Genomic DNA, 9285 nt, shown 5'->3' with positions numbered 1-9285 from the left:
TTAGACATTCTATGATTTGAGCTTTATTACTTCCTCTTTACTCTCTGAACTTTAAAGGAACCCATTTCTGTAAAGTTTAAATTATTTCAATTAGGTGTATTACCTTTTTAACTGGGGGTGGGGGGGAGCACTTTTTATTTTTTAATGTTGAAGACTCCACTCAGTCATCTGAGCTCCAGGAAGCCTTCCCTGGCCACCCATAAGTTAAGAGCCCCTCTTCCGAGCTCGCAGAGCACCCGCTTCACACCTATGCTACAGAACACACCGCCAAGGATGGAAATTATCCAAGGGTTTGTGTCCATTGCCATGCCAGGCATCCAGCTCTGCTCAAGCACGCAGGGGCCCTGACTTCCTCATCTAGATATTCTCAACACCTCCACCAGCAGCTGGTAGGCAGCAGAGCTACTGTTACTGAGCTGCCCATGGCACCAATGGATCTATGAATGAATCTGAACGTCCTCCCTGGGGAAAAGCACTTGCTTGTTGAGGGAGGAACGGGGGTCTGAAATGCTAATCCCTGCCCTATAGTATGGGTGTGCATACGGTGCACCTTCCAAAGCCCAGAGTGGCATTCTTATTACATCCCGGAAACCCCCGTGTCAGGGGCTTTTGGGGTGACATCCAATATGTAAATACCAGGGTCAGGTCCTGCTGAGTGGCACAGCAGTGCCATATGTGAAAGTTCCACCAGCAGCGGAGGGCTCTTTCATTAGTCATTTCACTGCACACAGCTGTAAGGAATCTGGCAAAGCTTGATTTGGCTGGGAGGAGTGCATTTTCCACTTGTAGGCGTCTTGAAAACTTTCATACTAAAAAAAAAAAAAAAAAAAATTAACAACAAGAATATCATCATAGTTCAAAATAAGAAGCCAAAAATTGAAGGTGGAGAGCCAGGGTAGCAAGCATAATGGAGGGACTCCAAGACCTGGGCTTCCACCAGGACCTACACTGACTCACAGATGTGTAATGGCCATGGCAAGCCTTATGTGTAAATAGAGATCCTAACATGTCCAGAGGTAGTGGCTGTGAAAGCCTGGGCAGATGCCAGGCGGTATTCTAAGGTTAAGCATTGCTATGGTTTGAATGTGTCCCCCAAATTTCATGTGCTGGAAACTTAATTCCCAAATTCACATATTGATGACATTTGGAGGTAGGGCCTTTGGGAGATAATTAGGATTAAATAAGGTCATGAGTGTGTGGCCCCCACGGTGGGACTGGTAGTTTTCTAAGAAGAGTTAGAGTGACCTGAGCGGACAGGCCTGCTCTTGCCCCCTCGCCATGTGATGCCCTCTGCCGTGTGAGGACGCAGCAAGAAGGCCTTCATCAAATGTCAGCACCATGTGCTTGGACTTCCCAGCCTCCAGAACTGTAAACAACACATTTCTTGTCTTTATAAATGATCCAGTCTGTAGTATTCTGTTACAGCAACAGACGATGGACTAAGACAGGCATGATTTAGGGTACAGAGAAGGAAAACTGAGAGGTCACAGAAGAGAGAGGAGGGTAGAAGCTGGGGGAGAGGCACTGATGGAACCAGCTTCCATCCTTCCCTGCAGGGCTTGGAAATACCCATGAGGACACAAGGGAGAATAAAAGGAAGCAGTCCTGCTTGCCATGGCTGGGTCAGGGTCCGGAGGCCAGGACTGCTTTATGTCCCTGCTATAATGGACTTATGGGCTTTTTAAGACTTTTTAAAATTATGGCTCCTAGAACTGACTCTACTGATAACTTTACCCCAGACTCCTCCCTGATTTTGACCTTAGTTTGTGTGTGGTGGCGGGAGTGAGAGACTGCAGTCCAAATGGAATGCAGTTTGCCTGTCCTCTATCAGCATCAATGCACTGCCTTTCCCCCGGATTTTTACCTCATGATATATTTCTGCATTTAAAACATGTTTATTGAGTGAGCTGCATGCAGCAAAATGCAAGTAAAAAGCATTTTTTTTTCTTTTTTCTTGTCCTTTCAACTCCTCTCTCTGGATTTGCCTTGTCCCTCCCTGCATTTGAGCCGAAAGCTAACCAATACCACGGATTTTCTAGCCACTCTGAGCCATTAAATAAGAGGCTTTTCAAAACAAACAAAAAAGTAAAAAAAACAGTCTACTCAACCTGAAGCTTCTCCCCTCTCAGGCTCCTTCACTTAAGGTTTGGAAACTCGGTACCAAGGAGGAAGGCATGGACTTCACCATTTTCTGTCCTCCACCTCTCAAAGGCAGCTGCTAATTCTCACGCCTCAAGCTGTGAGAGATTGGGAACTGAGGGAAAGGGCACAGTAGTTCACGGCCCTTACTGTCATGACACTGCCTTGGCGCTCTCTGGATTTAGCAGATTTTCCAACGCTTTCCTTTCCAGCCGCACTTAGGCACATTGCAGTTAAAGAATATGGCCACCAGGTGGCAGTAAAGGCCCTTTTTTCCTTGCCAGTAGATCCTACCCTCCGGTTTTATATGGCTGCATAATTTCTTTAAGATGAAGTTAAATATGCTTTCCCTACATTTAAAAAGAAAAGAAAGTAAACACCTAAAACCACAAACTGGTCAACTTAGCAAAAACTAAATATAATTTAAAGATGATGCCCTAGGGAATAAACGTTGAAAGAAAACTTCCCAAGTTGTTAATTATGTAATTACATAACTAATTTACTAAGTCTTTCTCTTCCTCAAATTATTACTGTGTAAGTCTAAATCTCATTCCCAGATCTTATCATAATTTACCTTCCCTTAGTTTAGAGTCAGAAACTTTTCCCCAAAGGCTCCCTGTATGACCAGTTGTCATTTAAAGACCTTTATTAATAACTATTATACTAATAATATCATTTGTTTTTGACTATACACCAGTTACAGTTACGTTACAGTCACTACTTATAGTCATGTGTTGACTACACACAGACTACACACTGTGAGAAAACCTAACTGTGGTATTATTTTATCCTCACACCACCCCTACAAGATAATCACTCATGTCACCACCACTGCCCCTGCCCCCATTTAGGGTTGCCAGAAAAAATATAGGACACACAGTTAAATTTGAATTTCAGATAAGCAACAAATAATGTTTTAGTATATGTCCCATGTACCATTACGGACATAGTTACTGCATGGGGCATAAATATTTCATGGGACATATTTACACTAAAAAATAATTATCTGAAATTCAGCTTTAACTGGACATCCTAGATTCTTATTTGATAAATTTGGCAACCTGACCCCCATTTTATGGATAAGGAAACTGAACCTCCAGGAAGGTAAGCAATGTAATGAAGGCTAAGAGCTGGTAAGCAGCATCGTGGAGCTCTGAACCCCAGACCCTCTCAACCGGGTTCCCTCCATACCATACTGCCCCTCCTTGTTGTCCAGGGAATTCTTCTCGTCTGCCAGCTGCTGGTAAAATAATCTGCCATCCTCAAGTAAAATAATCCTTGTCACTGCTCTCAACTAAATCGAAGAAAAGCTTTTCTTCCCAGTCAAGAAGGAGTCACTGAAAGACAAATTCCCATGACTGATTTTCCCACATCTGTCTTCCTTGCCAATTTATCATTTTTGAAAAAAAAAAAAAAATTGAAAACCTCCCTTATTTTTTTCCACACTGATATTAATATTTTTGTAACTCTTTCAAGGCTACCTCTAGTAAACTGAAATGTAAATACAACAGTCCATCCCAATTTGTTCTTCTGGCTTAATTATCTGAAACATAATACAGTAATTTAAAACTACACATAAAGAAAAAGCAAAACAAAATAAAACTGTAATGTCATTGTACCATGAGGATATCAAAACTTTTTGTCGGTGGTTTTTTCCCACATATCTTCCAATATTTGAGTGATGATAGACTTAGTCAACTTGTATTCCACTGCAGGATTTACTGTCTTACACGTACACATAATAGGACAATAAAACCATGTTACAGTCCCATGGCTATACCAGAACACCTCTCCCCCACAATGTCAAGGTTAGTCCCTAGCAGAAAAAAAGCAGCAACAAAGGAACGTTCAAAGGAGTTTAAACATGCAAAGTGCTTAGAACAGTGCCAGCCAAATAGTAAGTGCTCAGTAGATGTGAGCTAGTGTTACTATTAACACCTCCAGACATTACTAATGGCCAGACCTGGAAATGGCTTTGTATTAATGACTAACAAGCCATAAACAATGCAGAATGAGAGAGAAGGAATGGTGGTGCCCAGAGTGAAACAAAGTAGGACTGGGAGAGAAGGGAGAAAGGCCATTGATTGATTCAACAACCATGTCATGTGTGAGTGCTATGTGCCGGTCTTGAAGGGATGGGGAGCCCAGTGAGAGAGGCAGGTCTTTGTAGTATGGTGTGATAATTGTGCACTGGAGACAGCAATGCCCAGTACAGCATGGGAGCACAGAAAAGGGGAACCCTAGCCAGTCTAGGAGGTCAAAATGAGGTCAGGGAAACTTTGTAGTGTGAGACCTCAGCTGACTCTTACTGACCCAGTAACTGCTGACCAGGCTGAGGCTGAGAAGATGGCACATTCCAAGCAGTGGGGGCAACAGCAAGCAAAGGTGCAGACTTCAAACAACAAAGCGTGTGCAGAGGACGGGGAGACAATTCAGTTCCCTTCTCCTTTGGAAAACCAGCCAATTACTAAGCAATGTAAAGTTACTGGAATGACGGAACACCCATCTGTGGGCCCCTGCACGAGCAAGTATAAACGCAAGACCTCCCATCTTCAACCAACAGGAGAAGACGGTGGACACCACCAGATGAGAGAGTTGATGTCATGGAGAAAGGAGGTTTGTCAGCTTCATATGTTAACCACTGAAGAGATGTTACATGTTAAATATATATATATATATATATATATACACACACACACACACACACACACACACACACACACATATCTCACTCTGTCGCCCAGGCTGGAGAGCAGTGGTGCAATCTCAGCTCACTGCAACCTCCACCTCCTGGGTTCAAGCGATTCTCCTGCCTCAGTCTCCCTACATGTTATATCTTAATTAAGTTATTAATATTACTTGCAAAGAAATTCATTCTCACCAATACATGGGGCTTTCACATTGATCCTCATAAGCACCCTCCCTAAATCTAAAATAATAGATTCCCACCTTAAATATGAGAAAATGGATTTCCAAAGGGATTAAAGGATTTTTCTCAAAATTATATAGCCAATAACAAGAAGAGTAGAAGTTGATCTTCAATGTTGTGCATTATTTTATTCCCCTTCTTTTCCACCTCTTTAATGAAAACACAGCCTTCAAGACCCTGCTTGAATCCCACCTCCTCTGCAAAGCTCTCCCTCCCTCCCCCACAGCACATGACATAGAGTCTTTCATATACCAAGTATGTAATAACAGTGTGATGACTGGTGATGATGATCAGGTGGCAACTGTCAGCCTATGTGGGTGCCTTGTGACCACTGGATAAAGGGGAAACTGCAGTGGTCTGGACTCAGGAATGAAGTCCCCTAGGAAGGACTAGGCTTTGAGCCAGGTCTTGAAGAAATTGGTAGCTGGGAACTGGTGGAAGCATGTGGGGTAGGAAGGAGAACATCCCACAGGTGATGGAGAAGTAACAATTTGCACAAAGACACAGAAGCAAAGTGCACCAAAACTATGCCTATCTTCTATGTCTCTGGCTTTAATATTATCCTTGGCAAATCCTTTATAATTAGAGAATGTCTTCATCTGTTTATGCCACTATAACGGAATACCTGAGACTGGGTCATTTGTAAACAATAAAAAATTTATTTCTCACAGTTCTGGAGGCTGGGAAGTCCAAGATCAAGGTGCCAGCAGGTTTGGTGGCTGGAAAGGGACTGCTCTCTGCTTCCAAGGAGGTACCTTAAACACTGTATCCTGACATGGTGGGAGGGACAGAAGGGCAAAAAGGGGGGTGAATGCTGTATCCTCATGGCAGAAGAACAGAACAAACACTCCCTCAAGCTCTTTTGTAAGGACCCTAATTCCATCCAGGAAGGCTCTGCTCTCAGGACTTAGGCCTGTCGTGTTAATACTATCACATTGGTGATTAAGTTTTAACATGAACTTGGGGAAACACATTCAGACCACACCGGAAAGAAATAGACAATTCTGAACAAAGTATTTCTTCTCTTTACTTGCTTCTTTAGTCCACACGTATTTTGAGTGCCTCTCATGGGCAAGACTCTATGGGAGGCATAAAGATGAATCAAACACAGCTCTTCCCTCATGGACAATGTGTTCACTAAAAGAGGAAGACCTATGAGTAACTATCTATAATGAAAGGCACAAACTGGAAATAGCCACAAACAAGCTATGAGCTGCTGCTACTGTTTATCACTTCAAAGTAGGGATCTTAAGAGGAGAATCTTTTCCCAAACATAATCATGTTACAAACATTTGTCAATGTCTTTTATTCTCCTGGGATAACCAGGAGGTCATTATATTAAAGAAGAATAGACGGTATCACAGCTTGGATGACATAAGCCTCAAATAAAGTGGTTTTATATGACAGTGGAGGAGTAATGATTGCAATTAGAAATAGAAAGCAAGAGGGCTATTTTCTTTACTTTAGGTGGTACTCAGTAAACGAGGAACTGAGCTTCTATAGCAGGTATTATCAAGACATGGCCTGTGAGATTTGGCTACTGCTGTTTTTGAATTAATAAAGTTTGTTTGAAACACACACAAAAAAACAAAAAAACAAAGTAGGGATCTTTGTGGGCCAGTGGGCCCAATGTGATTCTATGAGTTCTTATGAAAGGCGTGCAATAAAGTCAGAGAGAAACTGGCTGTTCCCTTCCTAGAAGCAATGCTGTTGGTGCTGGATTTTCAAGGGTACAATTTTCACGGCTTAGACAGGTTCTGGGCCATTCTAGGCAGAGGGAACCACATGAGAAAAGATATAAAGGTGGAAAAGTTCCAGGTCCAGCAAAAAAGAGTGAGGAATTTGGTTTTACTGCAACATTAAGATAAAAATAAAAGAATGGAAAATGAAGTCGCAAACGTGGATGAAACCGGGTCAAACAGTGGAAAGAATATGAAACTTTGAATTCCTAAAACAGAATTCCAGTTCTGCCACTTACTGTCTACATGACCTCAGGCAAATTACTTAAATCCTCTGAGCCTCAGTTGCTTCATCTGAAGAATGGGATCAGACAGGTGGGTTTTCAGGCATGCAATAAGGTGGCACCCCTTCAATCAGAGATTCTTTAAATATTTCTTATTATTTAAATAATCATGTTTTTTAAAGGAGAGGCTGAGCACTGAGTCAGGCAATGACTCCTAGCCTTTCCTCCACTGTCCCAGGAAGTGTCAATATTCCACCCAGCCACACAGGACCCTGCGGCTAATCTGAGTCCTCTCCTTCCTTTGAAACGCGTACAAAAGTTTCTAGTGGATTTGATTTTCGATGATGTCTTGGTATTTTTTTGTAGGTTGTAAATATGAACGTCTGCCCTCTGGCTTGCACTTGGCTCAGTGCAGCTCAGGGAGTAGGTTTGAGGGTTAAGGGTATGACTTACTCAGAGTGCTCCATAAGAATAGCTGCTTCTGTGTGACCCTTGACAGCAGAGGAAAAACAAGCCATGGAGACTGGCTAGGGGGTCATTTAGAAAGACTATTTCATAATCCATAAAAAGCCACTCGAGGCCTGAAATAAGAGAACAGCACTGGGAATAGGGAAGAAAGGATAGATTGAAAAGCTCCCATGGAAATGGAATCCCCAGGATTTAGCAAATAATTGTATGTTAGATGAGGTAAAGAATGAGGTTGCAATCTGGCTCTAGGAAGACGGCAAAGCCATTAACACAACTAGTGATATGGGGAAGAAGAGCAGATTTAGAAACGAAGTCAATGAATCTGTTTGGGACACAGTTGGAGGAGCCAGCAATCACAAAAACAGACAGAAAAGGACATCAGGCAGTTAAAAATTCAGCCCTGTTCAAGAAAGAAACATGATAGAGTAAATGATTAATGCACACACAGCCTTTGTGTGTTCCAGATGGTTCTATGAACTAGAGTGAGGAGGCTGAGCCTGGACACTGTGACCAAACCATGGACTGTTCCCAGATTCTACAACTTGCATTCACTCCTCGTAAATCTCTTGATGAATTTTTCACACATTCTGGCCTCAGTTATATGGATATGGTCCCCAAAAGATGTGAATGACCTTACTGGGGCAAGAGAACTCCTTCTCTCCTCTGTTGAGGTTTGAGTCTTCAAAATGAACTAATAGCGTGATTAACTGGAGAAAAGGCATATAGACTTATCAAGGGCATGGGGCATCACAGGCAAGTGAGTACCCAATAACCCAATGTGCTGTAGCAATAGAAGTTTATATACTCAGATAATAACCTGGAACAAACTTCCTCTGGGCTCTGGGTGTGGCGTCAACTCTAACCTTCCTTCCTGCAAGTCAGTCCCACTTGTTTGATGAGATTATAGGGAGTGGGGCTCAAGTCAGTTGCTTCCTTCTGGAGGAGCTTCCCTTAGTCAGATATAGCAACTTTAGAAAAAGTCCCTCCCTCTGCTTCAGGAGAGGCAGAAAGGCAAGAGACAGCGGGCAGGAGGTGGTCAGAGACACCTTGATTCCATGGCTGCTTCTTTAGTTCAAAACACTCAGCATGTCAAAATGCCATACTTACGAGTGTTGTTTTCTGAGCTTTAACATTCTAATCCCCAGAACCTGTAAATGTGCTGCTTTACATGGTCAAAGGGACTTTACAACTATGATTAAATAAAGGACTTTTAAATGGAGAGATTATTTAGATTATTCAGTGGGTCCAATGTAATCCCATGGGTTCATTTTTTTTTTTTTTATTTTACTTTGAGACAGGTTCTTGCTCTGTCACCCAGGCTAGAGTGCAGTGACACAACACAGCTCACTGCAGCCTCAACCTCCCAGCCTCAAGCAATTCTCCCACCTCAGTCCCCTGAGTAGCTGGGACTACAGGTGCACACCACCACACCCAGCTGATTTTCTCCTTTTTTTTGTAGAGACAAGGTCTTGCTATGTTGCCAGGGCTGCTCTCAAACTCCTGGGCTCAAATGATCCTCCTGCATCAGCCTCCCAAAGTGTGAGGATTACAGGGGTGAGCCACTGCGCCCAGCTCCCATGGGTTCTTACAAGGGGGATGCAAGACAGTCACAGAGAGACAGACTGGAAGATGCTACACTGTAGGCTCCGAAGACGAAGCAAAACACCATGCAGAGGGAACACAGCCCTCCTGACGCCTTGATTATAGGCCTGTGAAACCCAATTTGGACTTGCCACCTTCAGAACTATATGATCATAAATTCGTATTGTTTAAGCCACTACATTTG

General features: G+C 42.9%; 1 long non-coding RNA gene across 1 annotated transcript in view; it reads right to left on the bottom strand.

The window, feature by feature from the left end:
- Window positions 1–9285, bottom strand: part of LOC116271335 — a 55480-nt gene continuing 46195 nt past the window's right edge. Inside the window, exons 3-4 of the long non-coding RNA XR_004179901.1 lie at window positions 3331–3476; window positions 1–809 (exon numbers count right to left, since the gene is read on the bottom strand). This is a non-coding gene — a long non-coding RNA (uncharacterized LOC116271335). The remainder of the gene's footprint in view (window positions 810–3330; window positions 3477–9285) is intronic.

Source organism: Papio anubis, chromosome 1, assembly GCF_008728515.1.
Source record: "Papio anubis isolate 15944 chromosome 1, Panubis1.0, whole genome shotgun sequence".
In the NCBI taxonomy this organism is placed as follows: Eukaryota; Metazoa; Chordata; class Mammalia; order Primates; family Cercopithecidae; genus Papio; species Papio anubis.
The sequence above is the reverse complement of the archived record's forward strand: the minus strand, read 5'-3'. Positions and strand labels throughout refer to the sequence as shown.